Source organism: Canis lupus, chromosome 19, assembly GCF_011100685.1.
Source record: "Canis lupus familiaris isolate Mischka breed German Shepherd chromosome 19, alternate assembly UU_Cfam_GSD_1.0, whole genome shotgun sequence".
Lineage (NCBI taxonomy): Eukaryota > Metazoa > Chordata > Mammalia > Carnivora > Canidae > Canis > Canis lupus.
Window position 1 is genome coordinate 41915924 of NC_049240.1, and position 24296 is coordinate 41940219.

The 24296-nt window shown below is 37.5% G+C and overlaps 2 long non-coding RNA genes across 19 annotated transcripts in view; one reads left to right on the forward strand and one right to left on the reverse strand.

Moving 5' to 3' along the window:
- LOC119877281 overlaps positions 1 to 12018 on the forward strand; it is a 47492-nt gene extending 35474 nt beyond the window's left edge. The window contains exons 3-4 of the long non-coding RNA XR_005374241.1: positions 10516 to 10790; positions 11945 to 12018. This is a non-coding gene — a long non-coding RNA (uncharacterized LOC119877281). The remainder of the gene's footprint in view (positions 1 to 10515; positions 10791 to 11944) is intronic.
- LOC102154499 overlaps positions 1 to 24296 on the reverse strand; it is a 310721-nt gene that overhangs the window by 148605 nt on the left and 137820 nt on the right. For 16 of the 18 annotated variants that reach the window (XR_005374236.1, XR_005374230.1, XR_005374219.1 and 13 more), the window contains 2 exons: positions 6276 to 6360; positions 4647 to 4752 (listed from right to left, as the gene is read on the reverse strand). The exons of 1 other annotated variant lie outside the window; for it this stretch is intronic. This is a non-coding gene — a long non-coding RNA (uncharacterized LOC102154499). The remainder of the gene's footprint in view (positions 1 to 4646; positions 4753 to 6275; positions 6361 to 24296) is intronic. One more of the 18 variants, XR_005374220.1, reaches the window with a different exon arrangement.

Here is a 24296-nt window from a genome sequence, read left to right on the forward strand (position 1 = left end):
ATACTCAGACTCTAATGCCAGGTATCAAACTGACACTATTGGCTCTACTGGATGGCAAGAATGTCAATACTGGTGGCCACAAGCTTCATCTAGGATGGGAATTTCAAGCATACGTGAATTATGTACAATTGTTTAATTTTAAACTATTTTAAGCATAGTTATCTTCAGAATTTAGTGTACCTTTTAATATTGTATGTCTAAGATGCAAATATTGCTAAATACCATGTAAGATCTCCGGGTTAAAGATGATTCCGCTTTAAGGTGTTACCCTTTCAGAGATACAGGAGAAAGTCCTTTCAGCTGTAGACTGTAGGGGAACAAGGTGGCTCCTCTAGAGTGTTCAGGTTTCTTTTTTTATCTATAAATGGCTACAAGTGGAAACTGATAATTTGTAAGCACTTTATTAATTGGTAATATGTAAATGAATGAAATTATGACTTCCTGAGACTTGAACTTTGGTTTCCTACCTAAATGAGGGATTCATTGATAGTATACACAAACTCACCTTAAAGAGACTTTAAACAGATGTTCTTGACCTGTTTCCACCCTAGTCCATCATCTCTTTTATGCCAAAAGTAGTCTGCAGGGCATGGTAGTGGTTTCTTTTCTGCCATTTTGGGGTGGAGAAGGCGGATGTGATGAAGCCAATGATTTAGGACTTAATTCCCTGTCATGTTGCGGTTTTCTGCCCTTGCATCAGAGTATGAAATAGCTTCTAAGAGTCCCAGCTCTAATCAGGGAAGAGTCCTATGACTGTAATTATATTGTGACAACATTCAGAATCAAAACTGGAATTGTTATATTCTCACAACTCAGTTTAATTTTTAGCAGTTCATTGGGTAAATTTTAGTCTTCCATTTTGTGTGGAATTAGATCCTCCCCTTCAAATGCTATGATTAACATCACTTAAAGTAAAACATGAATAAATATTAAAACCTCAAAAAATGTGATCACTTGAGTGGTACAGAAAAAGCACTTGGCAAAATTCAGCATTTATTTATAATAAAAAGTAGCAAAAAATTCTAAATTTGGATGGAAACACCAAAGACCCTGAATAGCCAAAGCAATTTTGAAAAAGAAAAGCAAAGCTGGAGGCATCACCATTCTGGACTTCACATTATATTACAAAGCTGTAGTGATCAAGACAGCATGACACTGGCACAAAAACAGACACTTAGATCAATGGAACAGAATAGAAAACCCAGAAATGGACTCATAACTATATGGTCAACTATTCTCCAACAAAGCAGGAAAGAAAATCCAGTGGAAAAAATAATCTCTCTGACAAATGGTGTTGGGAAAACTGGACAGTAACATGTGAAAGAATGAACCTGGACCACTTTCTTATACCATACACAAAAATAAATTCAAGATGGATGAAAGACCTAAATGTAAGATAGGAAACATCAAAATCCTAAAGGAGAACACAGGAAGTAACCTCTTTGACATAAGTCATAGCAACTTCCCACTAGATAGCTCTCTTGAGGCAAGGGCAGCAAAAGCAACAATAAAATATTAGGACTTCATCAAGATAAAACGCTTCTTCATGGTGAAGGAAACAAAACTAAAAGGCAATTTTCAGAATGGGAGAATATATTTGCAAATGACCTATCTGATAGAGTTGGTATCCAGGATCTATAATGGACTCACACAGTTTGATACCAAAAAACTCCAAATAATCCAATTTAAAAAATCAGCAGGACATGAACAAACATACAGATGGCCAACAGACTCATGAAAAGATGTCCAATGTCACTCATCATCAGCTAAATACAAATCAAAACTATAATGAGATACTACCTCCCACCCATAAGAATGGCTAAAATTAACATAGGAAACAACAGGCATTGGTGGTGAGGATACAGAGAAAGGGGAACCTTCTTATACTGTTGGTGGGAATGCAAACTGGTACAGCACGTCTGGAAGACAGTATGGAGTTTCCTCAAAAAATTAAAGAACTACCCTATAAATCAGCAATTGTGCTACTAGGTATTTACTCATAGGATACAAAAATACTGACTTGAAGGGGCACATGCAACCTGATGTTTATAGCAGTATTATCAACAATAGTCAAATTATGGAAAGAGCCCAAATGTCTATTGACTGATGAATGGATAAAAAGAAATGGTATGTATATATATTGGAATATTACTCAGCCAATAAAAAGAATGAAATCTTGCATTTGCAATGACATGGATGGAGCTAGAGAATACCATGCTAAGCAAAATAAGTCAGAAAAAGAAAAATACCAAAAAAAAAAAATGCTTTTATTCATATGAGGAATTTGCTTATGCTTTTATTCATATGAGGAATTTAAGAAACAAATCAGATGAACATAGGGAAAAATGAAAGGCAAACCATAACACAGACTCTTAACTATAGAGAGGAAATTGAGGGTTGCTGGAGCGGAGGTCGAGGTGGGGGTAGAGGAAGGATGGGTTAAATTGGTGATGGGGATTAAGGAGGATACTTGCTGTGTGATGAACACTGGGTGTTAATTGTATTTATGAATCACTGAATTCTATAGCTGAAACTAATGCTATATGCTGTATGTTAACTGCAATTTAAAAACTTTAAAAAAAGGTAACAACAAAGTTGGTATAGAGGGAACACATTTCAACATAATAAAAATATGGCAAACCCACAGCTAATATAATTTTCACAATGAAAAGCAGAAAGCTCTTCTTCTAAGCTCAGGAGTAAGACAAAGATTACCAATCTCATTTTTATTCAAGGTAATATTGGAGGTACTAGCCACAGCAATTAGAGAAGAAAAAGATGAGTCATTCAATGGGAAAGAAAATAATAAAACTTGTTATTTGGGATTTGGGCTATTTCATATGAATGAACAATAAAAAAATTAGAGTTTAGAAACCATCAGGGAGAAAGAACCCTTTTAAATGTTCCAGATTTCTAGTTACAATCAACTCAAAAGAACCACAAACTAGGAGGCTCTAGCAGAATCACACACTAGAAATAAAATGTAAATGGAAACAGGGAGCCTTTATAAATACAGATCAACTTCAAATTAGCTCAATTCCTGATTGGATTTAGTTAATTGCCCTAGTCTAGCCACATGATAGGATTAAAATCCAATCTTGTCTGTTGTGTGGGGGATTAACTCAATCAGAGACAAGTTAAGTGTAAAAATATCAATTGCAAAAGATACAATATACAGAAGTCAATTAATAACATCTTAGGATCTTATTGATAGATGCAGGAAAAGCATGTGACAAAATTCAACACTCATTCATGATAAAAAAAAAAAACTCAGCAAACTTGAAATAGATGGGAATTTCCTCAGTTTGATGAAGAACGTCTTCAAAAACCTATAGCTTAGTAGCTAAAAACTAGGTGTTTTCCCCATTAAAATCAGGAAACAAGAAACAGATGTCTCCTCTCACCACTCCTTCTCAACATCATACTGGAAGTCAGAGCCAATGCAGTAAGAAAGAGAAATAAGAGATGTTCAGATTAGGAAAGAATAAAACTGTATTTATGCAGTTGTCTAGGCTGGAAATCTGATATAATTGACCAATTGAACTGATAAATGATTATACCAAAGTTGTAAGATACAAAATTAATGTGTAAAGGTCAGTTTTTTCCTGAATACCAACAACAACTAGAATTTGAAATTGAAAAAAAAAAAATTTATATTAGCACTCCACAAAATGAAATACTTTGGAATAATTCTAACAAAATATGTACATCTATATGAGGAAAACTACAAAACTCTGATAAATTATAGAGAGATACTCTATGCTCATAGATAGGAAGACTCAATATTGACAAGAGAGCAGTTCTTCCCAAATTTGATCTATGGATTCAATGCAATTCCAATCAAAGTAACAGCAAGTTATTTCATGGCTATCATTAATGGATTCTAAAGTTTATGTATCCAGGCAAAAGACCCAGAATAGTCTACATCCTGTTATTAAAATAAAATGTGCTCTATAAATCTATTTTACTTATGTATTTATCTTCATTTATAATTCATTTTCTGGATATCTAGAAAATAATACCCTACTAGTTAAATAATGTATGTATAGTAAGAATTACATATTAAAAAAAAAAAACTTCACCTTCGTGTGTTTTTTGGAGCAGTTCTAGATTCATAACAAAATTGAATGATAATTAAGTGGCAAGAGAGTTCTCCTATACTGATTCCTCCCTCTACACACAAACACACACCCCTCCCCACTATCACCATCCCATACCAGAGTTGCTATGATCACTGAATCTTCATTGACCCGTCACTGTCACCCAAAGCCTATAGTTTAGGGTTTATGAAGTTGTACACTTGATGAGTTTTGACATATACAGTGACATTTATCCACCATTATTGTATCATACAGAACAGCTTCACTGCTCTAAAAAGTCTTCTGTGCTCCCCCTATTCACTCCTCCCTTCCCTTGAACTCTGGTAACCACTGACCACTTTACTCTGTATTATGCCTTTTCCAGAATGCCATATAATTGGAATTGTACAATATATGGCTTTCTCAGATTGTCTTCTTTCACCTAACATGCATGTAAGCTTCCTTCACTTGTTTCCATTGATTGATACAACACTTCTAAAAAGAAAACTATAAAAATGATAAAAAGTATTGATTAACATCCTACCATATGGATGTTCTACTACTCACCCATTTGCCTAGAGAAGGACATCTCAGTTGCTTCCCAGTTTTGGCAATTATGCATAATTTATGAAAAATCCATGTATGGGCTTTGGTGTAGACATGTTTTCAGTTCCTTTAGATAAATACCAGAGAATGTGATTACTTTATACTTTTCTAAGAGCATGTTTACTTTTCTAAGAAACTACTAAAGTATCTTCCAAAGAGGCTATCTGAAAATTTTGCATTCCTACTAGCAACGAAGGGTCCCTGCTGTTCCACATCCTCAGCACATTTGGTGGTGTTCATGTTCCGGATTTTGGCCAGTCTAGTAGATATGTAATAGAATCTCATTTTAATTTATATTTTCCTGATGATGTGGAACATTTTTTCATATGTCTTTTCTGCCTTTTTCATTGTGTAAATTCTATAGGAACCTTTTTTCTCCTTTCATAAAAACAATTTTAAAAGTTTTCCTTTAAAGGGGGAAACAACTGGCTTAACGCAATTATGCCAAGATGTACAGGGACTAGTTTGGATTAAGGAATATGAATTATCCTATTTTCTCTTTACTTTTCCAGTGTGTTTTTAAATTTAAAAAAGTAAGAAAAATGTTTTTGGGAACTATGTAACCGACTCCACCTGGGACAGATGAGATGTAGGTGTGAGCTGAGAGATATTCCTCATGCCTACTCCTTTTCCTCCGGATTTCTCAGTTTCATCTCTATTCCTGACCACATTTTGTCAGAGCATAGAAAGGCTAAGAAAAGCCTTTGACCAGTGTCTTGACCACACCTATTCAAAAAGATGTAGGAGTGAGGTCTTTCACTTCCTCTTATTCTAAGCCCAGCAACGCTGCATTGCAAAAACTGCCCTTCCTGATCTTCAGTCTGCTCTACTTCCATTTTCTCTTTCCCATACCCATATGCCTTTTTAAAAATATTGCCCGATAACTACCAAAGTATTTAGGGGACAACAGGAACTGAGTCCTGAACAAGTAAAATCCTCATGCTGTCTGTAAGGTCAGCATGGCATGACCTTGTCATCACACTGAAAAGCTAGGGGTATAGAAGGGCATTGATTCTGAGAGATTGCAAATTTCTTAGCATTAACACTTTATGATAAGGCTGGTGGGGAAAAAAAAGAGAGAGAGAGAGAGAGAGAAAACACGCAAAAGTAACCCTCTGCCTTAAACCTTAAACAGCTGAGAAATGAAAACAAAGGAGAGAAGAGAGGGAAAGAAAAGTACAGCCACATGTCCCATTTATTCACTGGAGGTGCTGGTAAAGGGAGCACACCAAGAGGTTGGCTGCCTTGTGGTTCCCTGGTCCAGGTGATAAGGGGTGGACCTTGGATCCCTCCTTCCTCTCTTTCACTGTTTATCCCCAGGATGAGCTTTTTGTGGGTGACTTCTGGTAAACTTTAGACATAGTTTATATCCCAGTGCCTGTTTGCTGGCATTCAAGCAGCTTTCTGTTTGATAATTCTTATTGTTTTATATGCTAAGCTGAAGAAATCACCTTAGCAAGGCAGAACAAACATCCAGTGATTAAAGACCTAGGTCCCAGGCATTATCAATGGCCCAGCAGTGCTTGCTGCATGAAAGAGTGCTAAACTCCAAATTAAATGCCTCATCAAAAGGCCCCCCTAATCCCAGACCTTCATGAAATCATGTAACATCTGCCATCCAGCTCAGCTTTGGAGACTGTGACATCAGGAGGGGGCCTAGTACGTGCCTGGGACTCTTCACAGTTGAGTAGGAATGTTTCCACAGGGAAGGAAAAAGCACAGAGTTACATATTCAATTTGGAGACTGGACAAGACTTAAAAGATCAACTTTCCTCAGAAATGCTGTGGAATTAAATCAGAATCAATCAGAAAACCCATCCTTGTTTCCTAAATTCACAATATCTATATCTTTAACACATTCAAGGACAGAAATGGTGTGGATTTCTACATTCAATAACCTAATAAATACTTTTTTAAAGCTCTGGGAATTCACTAAAAAGGATAGTAATTTGACACTCAGGATGATGTAGTAGTAGTAGTGGTGGTGGTGGTGGTGGTGGAGGTGGTAGTAGTAGGTTATATAGGCTGAAAGGTTCATAATCTCCTACTTCTATCTACGTGACTTTTGCTGCCCAATTTAACTTCCCTGTGTCTTCATTTCCTCATTTATAAAATGAGTATGTTTACCAGCCTAGAGAATTTTTGTAAGGGTAAGAGATAATGAGTAATAAACTTGGCACAATGCCCAGCATACAGTGGGGACACAGGAAATGATTATTTAAACAATCATTTATAGATTAAAATATCTATTATTTATAGATATATTTTCAGGCCTATTCTAATAGTTAGCCAATATTAGAAAAACAGAAGTAATTTTAGCCATGTAATATCCACATGTTTAAAAGTAACATTAGAAAAAAATTGTAAGTTATCAAGAAGGTATGTGTTATTGATATTGGTCCAAGTCCCACTATTGCCTCAATTTATAGGCAAAATAAGGGATAAGTTTTGCCACACAGATGAAAGAAAAATCACCAAGAAAAAGAAAGGGAGACTCCATGTCCTGGAAGGAGAGAAAGGAGGTCTCTCCCTAAACCAGACTGCATCAGCCCACAGAGAGGGTATCTGGAAGAGACAAGAGTGGAGAGCAGAGGGGATTCTGGGGCAGCTTTGTGGCCATTACCTTGTAACACTTTGTCAGTCAAAATTGGCAATAATGGTGTTTAGAAGTTTCCTACAGTACCACATTCATTCTCTTTATACCCTGTTCTCCATAGGTACTACACGATTTGAAGTTATTACAGAGAATTTTAGGTTCCAAGAAATTATTCTATAGACATGACAGTGACTGCTCTTAATACCAATGTTTTCTGTTCAGTGCCCTGGGTAACATTTCCCCATCTCAAGAAAATAAATCCACCTCGGAGGCAGATCAGAGCCTGTGCATATGGGACAGAAAGTTCAGATCATCTCATTCCTCACTAATTGTCATTCGAGTCCAAAGGCTTCCTGAGAATGGCTCCACTTCACTCACCAGGCCTTTGTGCTATGCTATGCCTCTGGAATCCACAATTAGAATAAGAAAGACATCCAACAATTCTAGAAGAACCCTGTTTAAAAAGGATGCGTGCTGTTTCCACTTAATGTGGCAATCATTTGTACCAGGCAGACACCATGTTGTGAGGCAAGAACATGTATTATTTATCTCATTTTAAAAAGAATGCAAAGGTTTTATTTTCTTCAAAAGATATATCCCAAATTCTAGACTCTTAATAGTCTATAGAGCAAGATGGAGAAAAGTGCACATAAAGGAATTTTCCTGTCATTATATTGTTTTTGTGTGTTTAATAGGTTGATGTACTTACCCAAAATATAAACAGGTTAAAATATACACATTGGAGACCTAGTGGTTTTGCTAAGTCATTTTGCAAAGGTACCGATAATTTATAGCACTCTGATGTGAAAGGCAGTTTGGCCCAATTAGGTCTTTAATGTCAGTCATACGGGACTCTTGAGAAGGATAAAAGCTTTAGCTTATTTAAAATTCAACAAACATTTTTTGAGTGTCTACTCTCTGCCAGACACTAGACACACAAAGATGAACCAGATATGGTCCATGCTTTCCAGAAGCAAACTGTGTAACAATAACAATAATCTGATTAAGGACAACATCAACAGTGTTGAATGGCTGTTGAATTCATACCACAGGCCTGGCCCTGTGCTGAGCCTTTCATGCACATCCTCATATAGAAACTTGTGGTCAACAACTGTGCAGACAATAAATTGAGATTGGAGAGTTAAATGAACTTCCTGAGGTGTTTCAAAATGTAGATTTTACTATTATTCAGGTTTGGTGGAGCCAACAGTTCAGAAGACAACTGTAATTGAAAAGAGTTTGTTACAGTTCCCAAGAGTAGGAGGCACGCCCTGCCAGGGAAGGCGCACAGGAAAGCACCAGGGCTGACTAGAAGGCAGAGAGAGTGGGAGGAAAAGTTGGCAAGAGCTTTTATTGTGGTTTCTGTGGGCACAAACGGGCAAGGTAAGCAGGTTTAGGATTGGCTAGTTTGAACAGTTTCAGCTGGCTCTCAGGTGGAGGAGCTTCCCCTAGTTGACTGGTACCTGGTCTTGGGTGGTTAGGGCTGAGGGAATAGTGGTCTGGGGTATAAATGCCCCACGAAGGGAGGCTGTTGGGAGTACAGACGCTGGATTGGTTGGTCAGCTGAGTCCTTCACTAACTCAAGGAGTTGGCTCAACCTGGAAAAGGCAGTCTTTCCAGGGATCCTAGGTATCAAAATATCAGAAACATATAGTTAATACCTGAGGGCACATAGCTGAAAAGACAAACAGAATTTGACCTCAGGTCTAGCTACAAAGCAATCAGTCCCTTAATGACTATCCTATTTCCCTGTGGGAATGCCATAGGATCCCTTCATCCCTGGTGTTCTCTGTCCAGTTTACTCAGCAGCAAGCAATTCAGAAGGAATGCTAGCTTTCCTTTCATCCCTATGAACAGAAGCAGAATCTACTTCTTTGAAGCTAAATCCTGTTGTCTCTACCAACTAGTTTTTCACTGAGTTTTAGTTTTCGCACTTGCAAAGAAGGGGGAAATAAAGCTTACCTTGAAGAGTTGTTTTACAGATTAGAATATGTATTAGCACACTTTTTAGACTGTAAGTACCTAATAAGCACTATCTGCTTAAGAATTACCCAGGAAAGCTCCCTGTCTGTGGAATTCTTGTTGTCACAGAAACATTAGCAGACACTTAAATACTTTCCAATGAGTATGCTGAAAATGATGTTTAGGCAGAAAATACTATTATGGACTGAATGTGTGTGTGCCCTTCCAAATTCCCATGTTGAAGCCCTAACACCGATGTGAAGGTATTTGCAAATAAGGACTTTGGGAGGTGATTAGGATTAGATTAGGTCCTGAGAATGGGCCCCGCATCATGGGAATAATGCCTTTATAAATAGAAGAGACACTAGACACCCTCCAACCTCTGTGAAGTCATAAGGAGAAGACCACTTCCTGCAAACCTGGAAGAGGATCTGTCAATGGGACGGTGGCATCTGTAACAGCGGCCTGAACTAAGGCCAGTGCTCAGATGCTTCTAGATAAAGAGATTCATCTTTTATCGATTGTATAGAATCATAAAAGTCTCTCAATCAGGACAAAGTTCTAGAGTGCATCTATAATTTAGTAAACAGTCTTAAAGGGATTAAATGGCTTTCCCCCTTCCCCCAAATCCTGCCTTTAAAGTGGGAGGCAATACTCTATAACAGAGGTCCTTGGATTTAATTCCCAGGACAGGTGCTCTCCTTCACCCTGTGGCCCAGGTTGGCTTTGTATTTACAATAGAATGGCATCAATGTAAGTATGATTTGAGATATGGAAAAGCATACTTCTCCTTTTATAATGTTCTGTACTCATCACTTGGGACTGGAGATTCCAAGTATTAGACTCATTCCTCTGGGTTAAGAGAGTGTCTTCTTATTGTCCTTGTTAAATGCTCACAGCTAATCTGATGGTAGTACCGTGCACAAAACTGGTCACAGAGTTAAACAGGCCATGAGCCCTCAACCAAACGGCTATGGTTCTTTCTTTTCACTTCAACCCTACCAGCTCTGATGCAACAGGTATAGATAATTGGTTACCTGACCAATCTATCAGCCTGAACAACTGCATAAGTGGTGGCGTCATTTACTGAGCCTGAACAACTGTGTAAGTGGTGGTGTCATTTACTGTCATTTGGGAGGTCAGGTTGGGAATTGTGGGGCAGCAAGAAAAATGAATAGCAGTCCACATATAGATTTCACCTCCAAAGTATATATATCCAGATAGTTCCTTAATTGTATCCTGAAAAATGTTCTTTTTTTTTTTAATTGACAGTATTGCTGGATCATTATGGACTAGAAATAAAATGGGCTACTTGAGAGAGGAGCAGTAGAGCTGAATACCCACAAACCAGGATGTGGTGTCTGAAGAAGGCATCTTACCTCCTTATATTTGGGCTGTTAGCTGCAAGGAGTCACACACGACTCTCCACATGAAAGCTGCTGTGCCCATTCCATGTGGAGGAATTCTGCTGGGACTTTCAGGTGCCAGCCAAGCAAGGAAGTCCTACATCAGGCCCTGAGATGGGAGCCCTGGGCATCAGAGTACAGGTAAGAGCTCTGTGTTTCATGGTTGCGAGATTCCCTGAGAGGATTAGGGTCTAGGTAATTTTCGTGAAAGGAGACTTACCGGTCATCTACTTAAATTATTTTGATGAATAGCTGATGTGCACCAGAATATGCTTTCAAAAGTTTTTAAAGTTTTTTTTGACCTTGCTTTTATACCTATTTTGCAGCCTAAAGGGGCAGTATGGTGCAGTGGTTGAGAATGGATTTTTAATTTTTTAAAAAATTTTTAAAGATTTTATTTATTCACAAAAGACAGAGAGAGGCAGAGATACAGGCAGAGGGGGAAGCAGGCTTCCGCAGGTAGCCAGATGTGGGACTCCATCCCCAGACCATTATCATGCCCTGAGCTGAAGGCAGATGCTCAACTGATGAACCATTCAGATGTCCCAACAGAATGGATCTTTAAAACTGAACAGATTTGTGCTAAAACTCCACGGCTGTCACTGAACAAATTCCATTACAAATCTTGGAACTACAGTCTCCTAATATGTACAATGTGAAGATAAAACTTACCTACTGTAATTGTTACAAATTTTAAATAAACCAGTCCAAGAATTAAGCACAGAACCTAAGTCAGTAGAAGTATTAGGTGTTGTTGTTGTCCTAGTTATGATTTTCTTCTGTCAAGTTGGTGGTGCTGGATCATTATAGAAACATGAATGGACTGAATAAAATGACCCATTAACTGAATCCAGTTATTGATTTTATTACTGTGTCTTACTATTTTGTCTGACTTGGTCATTTGTTTTGGTTTCATCTGGACCAAGTGTCCGTAAATGATAGAGGTTAATCCATCCTAACGAGCTAATAAATCAATTTAAGCAGCGATTCTCTTGGCTCTATTTTGTCTACACTCAGTACTTTGTACTTTGTCTTCAGAGGAAAGTTTGTAAGCACAGTGAGAAGATTCATAATTAGAAGGTTTATTTAACCTTAATATACCATAAGAAGATGATAAAAAAACATTATGGTTATACTGTATCAGAAGATGAAATGGAAACCTTGCATTATTTTTTAACATTGGCATGATAAAATTAAGTCTAGAATTCACTTTATGTACTTAAAGACAATGAAACAAGATTTTGGTTCTCTTTAAATTGTCTGTTAGGTTTTTAACTTCCTCTGTTCTTCCACAGAGCCCAAGTTGTCAGTGTTTCCTGTCACCCCGAACCTTCTGGCTCCAGGCACTACCAAGCTCCTTTAATTTTATTGGTAAGATATGTGTGATGGAGGTCACTTTCTGTGTAAATCACCTTGTGTCCTTTTCCAGATAGTCTCCCCTTCTTCCTTGGAATACTCTCTCCATGTGTCATGTAATCAGGAACTCAGTGAGAAAAGGTACATTTTCTTTTTCTCTGTTTTTTTTTTTTTTCTCTCACTTTCTCTTGCTTTCTTTCTTCCAGAGAGACAGAGAAAGGAGAGAAGGGGCAGAAGGAGGAGGAGAGAGAGAATCCCAAGCAGGCTCCACACCCAGCATGAAGTCTGACACAGGCCTGATCCCACAACCCTAAGATCGTGACGTGAGCCAAGATCAAGAATCGGACACCTAGTGACTGAGCCACTCAGATGCCCTGAAAAGGTACATTTTAAAGAATATTGGCTAAGTTAAATTCCTAGAATAACATGAAGCTGCAAATGTGTGCTGATCCTACTGAAGTTAGTGTTGAGTCAAGAGGTCATTTCAATTGATCCCAACACCACCAAGGTGAAGGCCAAGATTAGTTCCTTCGGTCCAGGGAGAACATATGACACTTTAAGGGGTGTGAGGTGGAGAAGGATAGGAACAGAATAACAGAGGCTTTCTAATCAGATAGCCATGGGCCTATATTCTATCAAGATATGTAATATGTGTATGATTTGGAACCTCTTCTGAAACTTCTCTGGGCTATAACATTCTCATGTAAAGAATGTAAATAATAGGACATCTATTGGGGGCCTCTGCTGCTTCTGCTTATTTAGGGTTACAAGATTTAGCAAATAAAGAACACCCATTTAACTTTGAGTTTCAAATGATCACATCTTAGTGTATGACCAAAATATTACTGGAACTTATTTATACTAAGAATTATGGAATATTTGGGACATAGTTATACCAAAAATTATTCATTGTTTGTCTGAAATACAAATTTACATGATTATTTTCAACTTATCCAGCAACTCTATGCTTATTCCATCCCCCTACTATCTGATAATTCCTGATGCTTTTCTGGGGAATCACCCCTCCTCCCAAATAAAATCTATGTGTTTCAGGTAAAGAAACTATCACCTCAGTACTAAACAGGTAATAGAATGCAGGTTTGGCCAGTTAGGCACCAAATTCTTTTTGTCACTGTTTCTTGGTCAGGGCTGGGCCTATGACCTGCAATAGGCCAGTTGGACTCAATTCTGGGACTCAATGAAACAACCCAAAGAAAAATTTACTTTCTCGGAGCTAAAGAGATGCAGATATAAGTTTGGAGCTACTGACAGCTGATTTGCTAATATGATTTGAGAACTTGCTGGAGACCTGAGTCATGATGACACTGTAGACCTCAGAGCTGGAGAATAATTCTGTGTCCCGATGAACATGTCTAAGCCCCTGGACCCACCTGTGCCTGCAGTCCGCCTACTCCTGCATTTGTGATTATACGTGCCTATTTTATAAACCGCTTTTTTGACTTAAGACATTTTGAGTTGGATTTCTACCAACTGAAACCACATGTTTCTGAAAAATATAGAGCATCATCAAATTTTGTGAGAATGAAATGAAAAACTATGGGAAGAGCTAACAGAGAGTCTGACACATTTAAGATATTTAGCAAATATCTGTCCCACTCTCCCACATGTACGCGAATCCCAAAGCACAATGCACATGCACATTCACTTTCCTAACACAATGATATATGTGTGAGAATGGAGGGATTCATTCCAAGTTATCCCTCAAACCAGAAAGAAACAACTTAGGAAAAAAACTTTCTTATTAACTATGAGTTCAGGCATGTTCTCTTTATAAAAAGCTTTTCTTTTTTTTTCACTTCCTGTAAGCACAAGATACAGTGGCTCTTTCTAAATCCAAGAAAAGCAAATGCAAATGGAAAACCTCTTATTGATAAGATTATAATAATAAAATATGAAGCACTTTAATCTTCTTGAATCCATGCAACATTGCTATAATTACTAATTGAAGTGAGATATTTGCTTTCCTAAAAGTTTACAAGAAAAATGATTATTTTCAAGCTTATGCTAGCCTAGCAAGCTTTGGGGAAACTGATCTTTAATTCTTTATATTGATATGAAAAAAATGTGTTTCTGTTTCAATCTGTGTTATTAAAGGCTGTGTGTAGAGTAGTATAGTGCAGTGTTTTTACTGGGAAACCCAGTGAGAATACAGTTTAGTAATCTGGTTTCAGGGTGAGATTTCCCAAGTCATAAAGCCTATCACAGTATATTCCAATGGATTATAACATCATCCTGGCTTCCTTATTTGTAATAATTACTTCATTTTTACACTTTACAGCTATGTAACACAAGCAAGGATCTATACTGAAGGCTTTGGATCTAGATGAACATAGATTAAAGTCCAGGTACTGACAGTTGCTAGCTCTGTGGGTGCAAACAATCGCCATAATCACTGATACTTTGCAACTTCATGTGTGAAACAGGTTGCTGTGAGAATTGAATATGTGACACATACCTAGCGACATATCTAGAATGAGATAGAAGGTCACAAAATGATGAGCTCCATTAAAATAGCTGAATCACAGGTGTGTTGACTTTTTATAGCTTAGTCTCCGAGGAGATGGTTGCCAGATCCATAAACTGGCAATTTTTCTCCTGTTGACTCGAAGTCCCCTGAAGTCAGAACATGGTATTTCACCAGGGTTTCTTCTAGTTCTTCAGTACTTGGCATTTTAGCTTCCAAGATGATACTCTTTTGTGTCTTTGATCTGTGGGTACCCCTTGCATACATTTAAACAGGCACTTTTTGCCTGCAGCCCAGGGTATGATCCTGGAGACCCAGGATCAAGTCCCACATCGGGCTCCCTGCATGGAGCCTACTTCTCCCTCTGCCTGTGTCTCTGCCTCTCTCTCTCTCTCTCTCTCTCTCTGTGTGGGTCTCATGAATAAATAAATAAAATCTTTAAAAAATAATAATAAACAGGCACTTTTGAGACTAACCTGTTTACTAGAATAGAAAGAGATGGTCAGAAAAGAGGTTGTATCAGGATGGACAACACTGTAATGCTCAGGCCAAGATAGTATGATGGAGCATCTATGATGGAGCAAGAGTATAGGGCACAGATTGCAACTAGTTTGGAACCAAAGTGAGGCCATGAGACTCTCAGGGTGCACTTCCAGGGTGCAGGACTCAGAATGTCAGTCCCAAGAGTGAAGGTCTCCTGTTTTGTTTCCTAGGAGAAACACACTCACTCACTGCGCCTTAGTCCCGGCACCGAATTGCAACCCTAAGTCACATTAACCATAAATGTATAGTAGTATTCAAAGCTTGGAAATGCACATCTGCTTTAACTTGTAGTAAAACGTTTGCCAAGCCAAGGTTAGAATTTACATGCACACATACATATATAAGTATATTTCAGTAACCAGTTGTTTTATAATTAATCAGTACCAAGTAGGACCTGCCTTTATTATCTTTGGTTTCAGGAATCATTTTGGTTCAGCGCAACAGGAAGAAAATTGTGGATACGTTGAAGGAGTGGTTTTCAAAGAAGCATAAGCATAAATTGTTTTCTAACTCCCTTTAGTTGTCAAGTAAAGTCTCAATTTTTTTTTTCTGAGCTATTGAAAACATGAAAGATACCTAGTGTTTTATCTCCTATGTGAATTAATTTGTAAAAGTCAGCACATTTCGAAAATCTAACTTTGTAGTAAACACTTTCAAAAACGGCAAGAAGTATGAAAGAGTATTTAAGGCAGCTCTGATAACTTCCTCAGAGGAAAAAAAAATACTAGTTTAAGACAAATTTAAAAATCAAGAAGTTTAGTAGAAGCGCTTCAACTTTCCCACCTTGGACTTATTAGTTGGCCAATCCTTTCCCCTAAGGTTAAGACTCTGTTATCTGTTCAGGACTCAAGGAAAATGTAGATTGCTAACGTCATGGAGCACTCATGTAAGCCCCCTTTTGTTGTTTCTGTACCTATGCTCAGTGGGCACTGTCCCTACAAGACTCTCTGTCTAATCTTTGCTGTTACATTTTAAGAAATCCAGGTATTCTCTTAACTATAGGGAACACATTGATGGTTACCAGAGGGAGCTCAGTGGGGGGATGGATGGAATAGGTAATGGAGATTGAGGCGTGCACTTGTGATAAGCTGGGTGTCACATGGAAGTGTTGAGTCACTAAATTGTACACCTGAAACTAACACTACGTTGGATGTTAACTAATTGGAATTTCAACAAAAACTTAAAAAATAAAAGAAATCCAGGTGTTGTATATTTTCAGCAGCTCACACCTGTGTCTGCAGACTGACAGCTGTCACTTGCTCACCTGTCGGTGAGATTTGGGGGTCAGGTGAGGGTTAGACAGTATAAGCCTTGCAGAAGAGAGACTTCTCTGTGGTTTCCTATCACATTGTGCCTTTTGTCTGCCCTTTTTCCCTTCTTCACTTACTGTGTATTTGTTACTTTTTCTTTGGAAGAAAGTTCATATGCTGCTCAAAAAATGCTGAGTGATCTATAGCTAGGAGGGACAGGAAGGTTCTTGATGAAGTCTCACATTTTAGTTAGACTTTTTCCACTTGGCACTGGCACCAAATTTATAGACTTCCTAACTACCAGAGAAGACAGAAAGATGGTCTTATAGTCAGGTAGTGTGATTTACTTTAAATAACATTAACCCTCCTTCTTGCTCATTCTTAGGTAGAAACAAGGAGCAGGGACAGTGGTGAGAAAAACTAAAGCTCCCTGCTCCAACCAAACAGGTTAAATGTTATTTTTAGGGAAACTCTTCAGTTGGCCAATTTTAAAAAAAGCCTCCCCTTCCCCTGCCCAGAGTGGTAGATTCTGATACTTGTGTTTAAGAAAATGCCTGTGAAAATTTACAAGACTATAAAGCAATTAAATTGTCCCATTACGTACCAGACCCTGAAAGTTGTCTGGCATAATACAAAAGCATTAGATTTGTCTCAGAAATTTTATATTCCAGTTTCGACACTGTAACTGCCTCTTTAAAAGCCATTAGAAAAGTTATTCTTCTTTTCTGAGTCTCCGTTGCCTCATCCTTAAATCTGGGATTTTAAATTAAATCTCTGTTTCAACTCAAAGAGTCCATGAATCCATGTTACCCTATGATCCATGTTATGGGTACACAGAGGTATAAGTCACAGTCATAACCGGAGGAATCTATAATCCAGTTGGAGCTATAAGGTTGTGCATGTAAAATAATAGTAGGCATTATAGAACAGACCATATTTTAGTCAAGAATTGGGTGGAGAAGATCACGACTGTCAAAATATTTCAGAAGAAGGAGGTTTCAAAGGAGTAAGTCTTTCTAGAGATTAGAATTGGGTTGGGCCTTTAAAGTAGGTGGATTCATCACGTAGATGGATGGGAGGCAAAGTGAAGGTTAATAGTAAGTCAGTTAGTGGGGGCTACGTGATCAGAAGCCCAGATTGGAGAGTGAGCTGTGGTAACAGTTAAGTAAGGAATTTGCACAATATATTAGTTTCAAATGGCAGAAATTTATGTCTAACTTGCCTAAGCCAGATTCCCAATTTTCTGACTGGTTTGGATAAAAATCAAACTCAATACCTAGCATAAAATCAGGTATCCATTTACATTTGTGTGTTATTTGTTAGGGGAGCTTTCCTATATTACAGCCCATCCTCCTGTGCTTCATCTCTGATTGAATCTTTTCCATAGAAACTCTTCTACCAATTAAATTTTCACTGCTAGGATGAACAAGTTGATTCCATTCCCTTTGAGACTTCCCAAAGTTTTAGATACAAGTAAAGTTATAGAAAGGTCTGAAAAGTAATCTTTCAATTCTTGTGTTGCAGAATACACATGTTGCATCCTAACTTACAACCAAACCCCATAATAACTCATCTTCAATCATCTCTCTGCCTGTGAAGTTCTCTAGGCTCTGCTCCAGGTTCCCTGTCCTTTGGAACTTTAGAGAACCTTAGAACTTCGGTTTCAATTACTGATGATAAGCTTCAGCTGTGAATATATACCTTGCCTCCTAAGCAAGGATCTATAGAGTACCCACTCATTTATTTCTTTGAGTTTGCTATGTGGAATGACAGGAATTGCTTTCTTCTTCTTTCCTCTCATTCCTTAGATTCTCAAAATTGTTCTTTCTATTTAACAATGAAGGAAGAAGCTTGCTTGAAGACATTTGGGGTCAGATTGTAGAATTTTGTATTAGAAATAGAGGCATATGTCATTTAATTATGCTTTCCATTATCATGGTTTACAGATACTGTATTTTTTTTTTTTTTTTTACAATTTGAAGTTTTGCAGCAACCCTACTTTGAGCAAGTATATTGGTACCATTTAACAGCATTTGCTCACTTCACGTCTCTGGGTCACATTTTGGTAATTCTCAATACATTTCAAACTTTTTAATTGTTACCACTATTTGTTATGGTGTTTTGTGATCAATGACCTTTGACATTACTATTATAATTGTTTGGGGGCACGATGAACTGTAACCATGTAAGAGGATGAACTTCATCAACAAATGTGTGTTCTGATGCTCCCCTGATCACCCATTCCCCTGTCTCTTTCCCTCTTGGTTGAAATAGGCAAAAGCTAGGCCTCTTAAAACAGTTAGCCAAGTTGTGAATGCAAAGGAAAAGTTCTTGAAAGAAATTAGAGGTGCAGAGGCACCTGGGTGGCTCATTTGGTTAAGCATCCAACTTTTGATTTTGGCTCAGATCACAATCTCAGGGTCCTGAGATCAAATCTTGTGGCAGGCTCTGAGCTCAGCAGAGTCTGCTTGGGATTCTCTCTTCCTTTCTCTCTGCTCCTCCCCCTGCTCATGCATTCCCTCTCTCTCTCTCTCTCTCAAATAAATTAAATAAATAAATAAATAAATAAATAAATAAATAAATAAATCTTCACAAAAAAGAAGTTAAAGGTGCTACTCCAGTGAACACATGAATGATAAGAAAGCAAAGCAGTCTTATTGCTCATATGGGGAAGTTTTTAGTGGTCTGGATAGACCAGACACAGCATTCCCTCAACCAAAGCCCAATCCAGGGCAAGCCCCTAACTCTCTTTAATTCTTTGAAGCTGAGAGAACTGACAAAGCTGAAGAAAAGCTTGAAGGTGGCACATATTTGTGAGGTTTAAGGAAAGGAGCCGTCTCCACAACATAAAAGTGCAAGGAGGAGCAGCAAGTTATCCAGAAGATCTAAGATAACAAATGACAGTGGCTACAATTTTTCAATGTAGATTCAATAGCCTTATGTTGGAAAAAATATGTTATTTAGGACTTGTATAGCTAAAGAGGAGAAGTCAATGCTTGGCTTCAAAGCTTCAACACATAGGCTAACTCTTGTTAGGGCCTAATGCAGCTGGTGACTTGAAGCCGAAGAGACTGCTCACTTACCATTCTGAGAGTCCTAGAGTCCTTAGGAATTATGCTAAATCTATTCTGTCTGTGCTATAAAAATGGAACAGCGTGATTGTTCACGACATGGTTTACTGAATATTCTTAAGGCCACTATTGAGACCTACTGCTCAGGAAAAGAATTCCTTCAAAATGTGACTGCTCATTGGCAATGCACCTGGTCACCTAAGAGCACAGATGGAGATGAACGAGATTATTACCGTTTTCATGCCGCTAACGCAACATCCATTCTGCAGCCCATGGATCAAGGAGTCATTTCAACTTTCAAGTCTTATTATTTAAGAAATACATTTCATAAGGCTATAGCTGCTGTAGATAGTGATCACTCTGATGAGTATGAGCAAAGTTAATGGAAAACCTTCTGGAAATGATTTACCAATCTAGATATAAGGAAAAGCATTCATGATTCATGAGAAGTGGTCAAAGTATCAACATGAATAGGAGTTGGGAACAAGTTGATTCCAACCCTTATGCATGACTTTAAAGGGTTCAAGACTTCATTAGAAAAAATAGCAAGAGGACTAGAATTAGAAGTAAAGCCTAAAGATGTGACCAAATTCCTGCAATCTCATGATAAACCTTTAGTGGAGAAGGAGTTGCTTCTTATGAATGAGCAAAGAAAGTTTCTTGAGATGGAATCTACTCCTAATGAAGATGCTATGAAAATTATTGAAATAACAACAAAGGATTATTACACAAACTTATTTGATAAAGCAGTGGCAGGATTTGAGAGGACTGGACTTCGATTTAGAAAGAAGTTCTACTGTGGGTAAAAAGCTATCAAACAGCATTGCATACTACAGAAAAATCACTTGTGAAAGGAAGAGTCAATTGTTGTAGAAAACTTCATTGTTGTCTTATTTTAAGAAATTGCAATAACCACTCCAACCTTCAGAATTCACCATCCTAATCTGTCAGCAATCATCAACATCAAGACGAGACCCTCCACCAGCAAAAAGATGCAACTTGCTGAAAGCTCAGAGGATGGTTAGCATATTGTAACAATGAATATTTTTAATTGAAGAAAGTACATTATTTTTTAGATATAATGCTATTATACACTTAATAGATTACAGTATAGCAAAAATGTAACTTCCATATGCACTGAAAAACAAAAAAAAATCATTTGACTCACTTCATTGCAATATTCACTTTACTGTGGTGGTCTGGAACCAAATCTGCAATATCTGAGGTATGCTTGTAAATAGGTGGGAGGAAAGTGCTGTATCTCACTTTTGAGTATCAGAGATGTCAAACTGTGCATCCAGGTTTCCTCCAAAGTATGTAAAAATAAATCTAAGGGCCTTCTTTGAACCAAGACTATGGGAGGTAAAAACTTTCCAAGCTCATTGCCTCATTTAACTCTGAGAATACACCTCCTGATAGATGTGGCCCTGTCTATTGCACATTCCATCTGGTGTTCATTAATTACTGAGAGTATTAATGATGAATCAAAAGCCATTTTGCAAAACATTAAAGTAGAAGTTGCTCCTCAGAATATTTAATGCTCTAGATATTTATTTTATTCCACCAATTTCGAACAGGTGGGTCTATTATCCTTTTTGCTATTTGTCTCATATGACTGATTCTCAGTCTTACAACTTTCACAACTTCATGCTAAGTGACTAAAAAAGTGCTTAATTAAATGTGTGCTTGGTAATTAGGGAGTTTTCACAAGCAAGTACAGATGGAGCAAATGTAATTGAATGAGGGAACATAGCAATCCAGTGAGCCTTTATTTAGTTGTGGAATCTTGTGAGCAAGATATAGGAGAAGATCTTAGCAGAAGTCTAATAATGGACTTCTTTTTTTTTTTTTTTTTTGCTTCCCTAAAATGTAATTGTTTTTGAATTATCCAAATTCATATTCAACCCAAGGAAAACACCCAAGACATGCTTGGTGCCCTTGAGTAATTTTGAAAAGAGCTTCCTTTGTCCCTTAAATGTTTCTCAATTTACATATATCCTTAGATCAGGATATATCATTTTTGGGCTCATCTAAACTACAGAAAAATCTTACTTCCTTTATTTCAAGATTTACTTTGAGCCAATAGTTCTAAATAGCCCTTACTTCCTCTTATTGCAGTCTTCTAGGAGACAGATAACTGGAATATTATAGTTCCTCTGGATATCACCAGGAACTTTAATTCACAACTTCTGTATTCTGAAAACATTTTATTTGTATATCCCTTATAACACCTATATTAAATTATAATGACAATTGACATATATGTCTGTTCCAATTGATTGTAAGCCCCCCTAACCTAAGGATACTGGTTTACTAACCTTTCAATTCCTACAATATAATGGTATCTGGGAACTTTAAGTGATATTCAATGAGTGAATGAATGAGTAAATTGCATGCATAAATTCTTGGGTTTATTCCTTTTGTAAATTAGGACTGGGTTTCTAAATTAGGAAAACAGTGTTCACTGGATAATAAAGTCTCCTTCCTCATCCTGTTGTGTAAGTCCTGCTACTTTTGTGAGAAAGAAGTTGCATAAATAACTGCCCCATATATTGAATAATAGCAAACATTTTCTCTTAATCTTAACTCATTAGGTCATGGATTAGTGTTTGAAAGAAAGGCAGCCTCTAAAAGGTCTTGGGGCAAAATTTTACCCAGTAGGGCTGCTCTTTTGCTTGGTGGCCAAAGAGTATAAGTTTCACGCTTGCAAAAATGAATTCCTGGGTGCTGAGAGAAGGCAATACATCTGCTAATGTGTTGACTCCTGAAAAATTCTGAGACATTTCTCTAGTTTTCCATTAGACCCACCATAATCCTGGTCTTGGAAATACTGGAAGCCCCAAAAATTTATCTGGATGAAACACTAAAGTTCTTTGCCATCCTACATTTCTGTCTTTGAAAAAAATATGTTACCAAATGCAACATGTTTATACCACCTACCTGCAACCTTAAAGAAGACAACAATGCAGATATGAGTGGAGAAATGGATTGGGTCCAAAGTGATATATTATCTTATAAACATAAGTCAGGAACAGGGGCAGGAAGATGTTCTAAAATATCTTCTCTCAATCTCCTTGGCTTTCTGATTTGATATCTGACTGATATGACACTCAGATTTCAGTTTGTGTCATCTCATATCTATAAATGTCCTGGTGCACTTGCTTTGTGGAATAACACCTGCTATTTCTAGTCTGCCTTGAGAATGTGCTATGGACCCCAGGATACAAAGAATCTCTCAAACTTAAGACAAGGTAACTGAGACAAGGCAGCTACCATGCAATAGAATATCTAGCCCAGGGCATGTGACCAGGTCTGCAGCCCTCTCCTGGGATAGTTAATGACAATCCTCCAGGACTACTTGGAGATTAATCTGTGATATAACTTTGTTACAAGATAACAGAAATTCTATTTTGAAACTCAACTTACTCAGATGGAAAATGGCCCAGAAGTCATATATGCCAGGCTTTGTCATAGCAAATAGGAAAAAAAAAAAAAAAAAGAAGAAGAAGAAGTGACAGCAATCAAAAGCTAAAAGTTGGGGAGACGGTCCAAGATGATGGTGTGGGAAGACCTTGAACTAACTTTTCCCACAAATGCAACAAATATACACCTATTTATAGAGCAATTCCTCCTATAAAAGTACTGAGCTCTTAGTGAACAAAAGATATAGAACATATAGAGAACAGCCATTGAAATGGAAACACAGTAACAAAGGGACCCCTATCCCCAAGACTGTGAGCTGTGGTTGGGAGAGATAATATTGAGAGATTGTGAGTAGATTCATCTTCCCTGCATCACAGAAAAAGATCCACAGTTTAAAATGGCAACTAGAATATGAAGTAATCAGCCCTAGAACCCTGCCAGATGGTGGGAAGCTGCTGGAACTGTCTTGTGTTGGCCCATGCCAGCCACAGCTCAAGCCAGCCAGCTAAAGTCACCAGGCACACACTGTCTACACAAGCAATGACCACACACAAGATCATTCCTTCAAATTTAGAAGAAATAGCTGTTCTAATTCATAGAAACAAAAATAAAGCAAAACAAAGTCACAGAAAGTCAAACAAAATGACAGGACAGTTCAAAAGTGCTCCAAATGAAAGAATAAGATAAAACCTCAGAAACAGAACTAAATGAAATGGAGATAATCTACCTGATAAAGAGTTCAAAGCAATTTTCATACAGATGCTCAACAGACTGGAAAAGAGTAGATGAATTCAGAAAGCATTTCAACAAAGAGATAAAAACAAAAGAACCAATTAGAGTTGAAGAATACAATAACTGAAATGAAAAATACACTAGACAGAATCAATAGTAGATTATAGGATACAGTAAAACAGATTAGTGATCTGAAAGATAGAATAATGGAAAGCACCTAAGCTGAACAATAAAAACACAGCCTCAATAAATTAAAAAAGACTGGTCATACTATGCAGCTTTTCTGAGCAGAATGGTTTGAAACTAGAAATCAATCACAAAGAAAAAAAAAGAACAGAAGAACATAAACATGTGGAAGCTAAACAGCATGATACTAAACCACCAATAAGTCAACAATGGGATCAAATAAGAAATATTTATTTATTTATTTATTTATTTATTTATTTATTTATTTATTTATGAGAGACACACATACACAGAGGCAGAGACTTAGGCAGAGACAGAAGCAGGCTCCATGCAGGGAGCCCGATGTAGGACTCGATCCCAGGATTCCAGGATCACTCCTTGGGTGGAAGGCAGACGCTCAACTGCTGAGCTACCCAGGTGTCCCAAATAAGAAATTTTTTTTTAAATATTGGAGAAAAATGAAAATGCAAACACAAAGGTCAAAAATCTTTGGGACACAGTGAAAGGTATCATAAAAGCGACATATATAGCAGTTTAAGCCTACCACAAACACATGTACATGAAGAAAATTGAAATAAACCATCTAACCATACACCAAAAG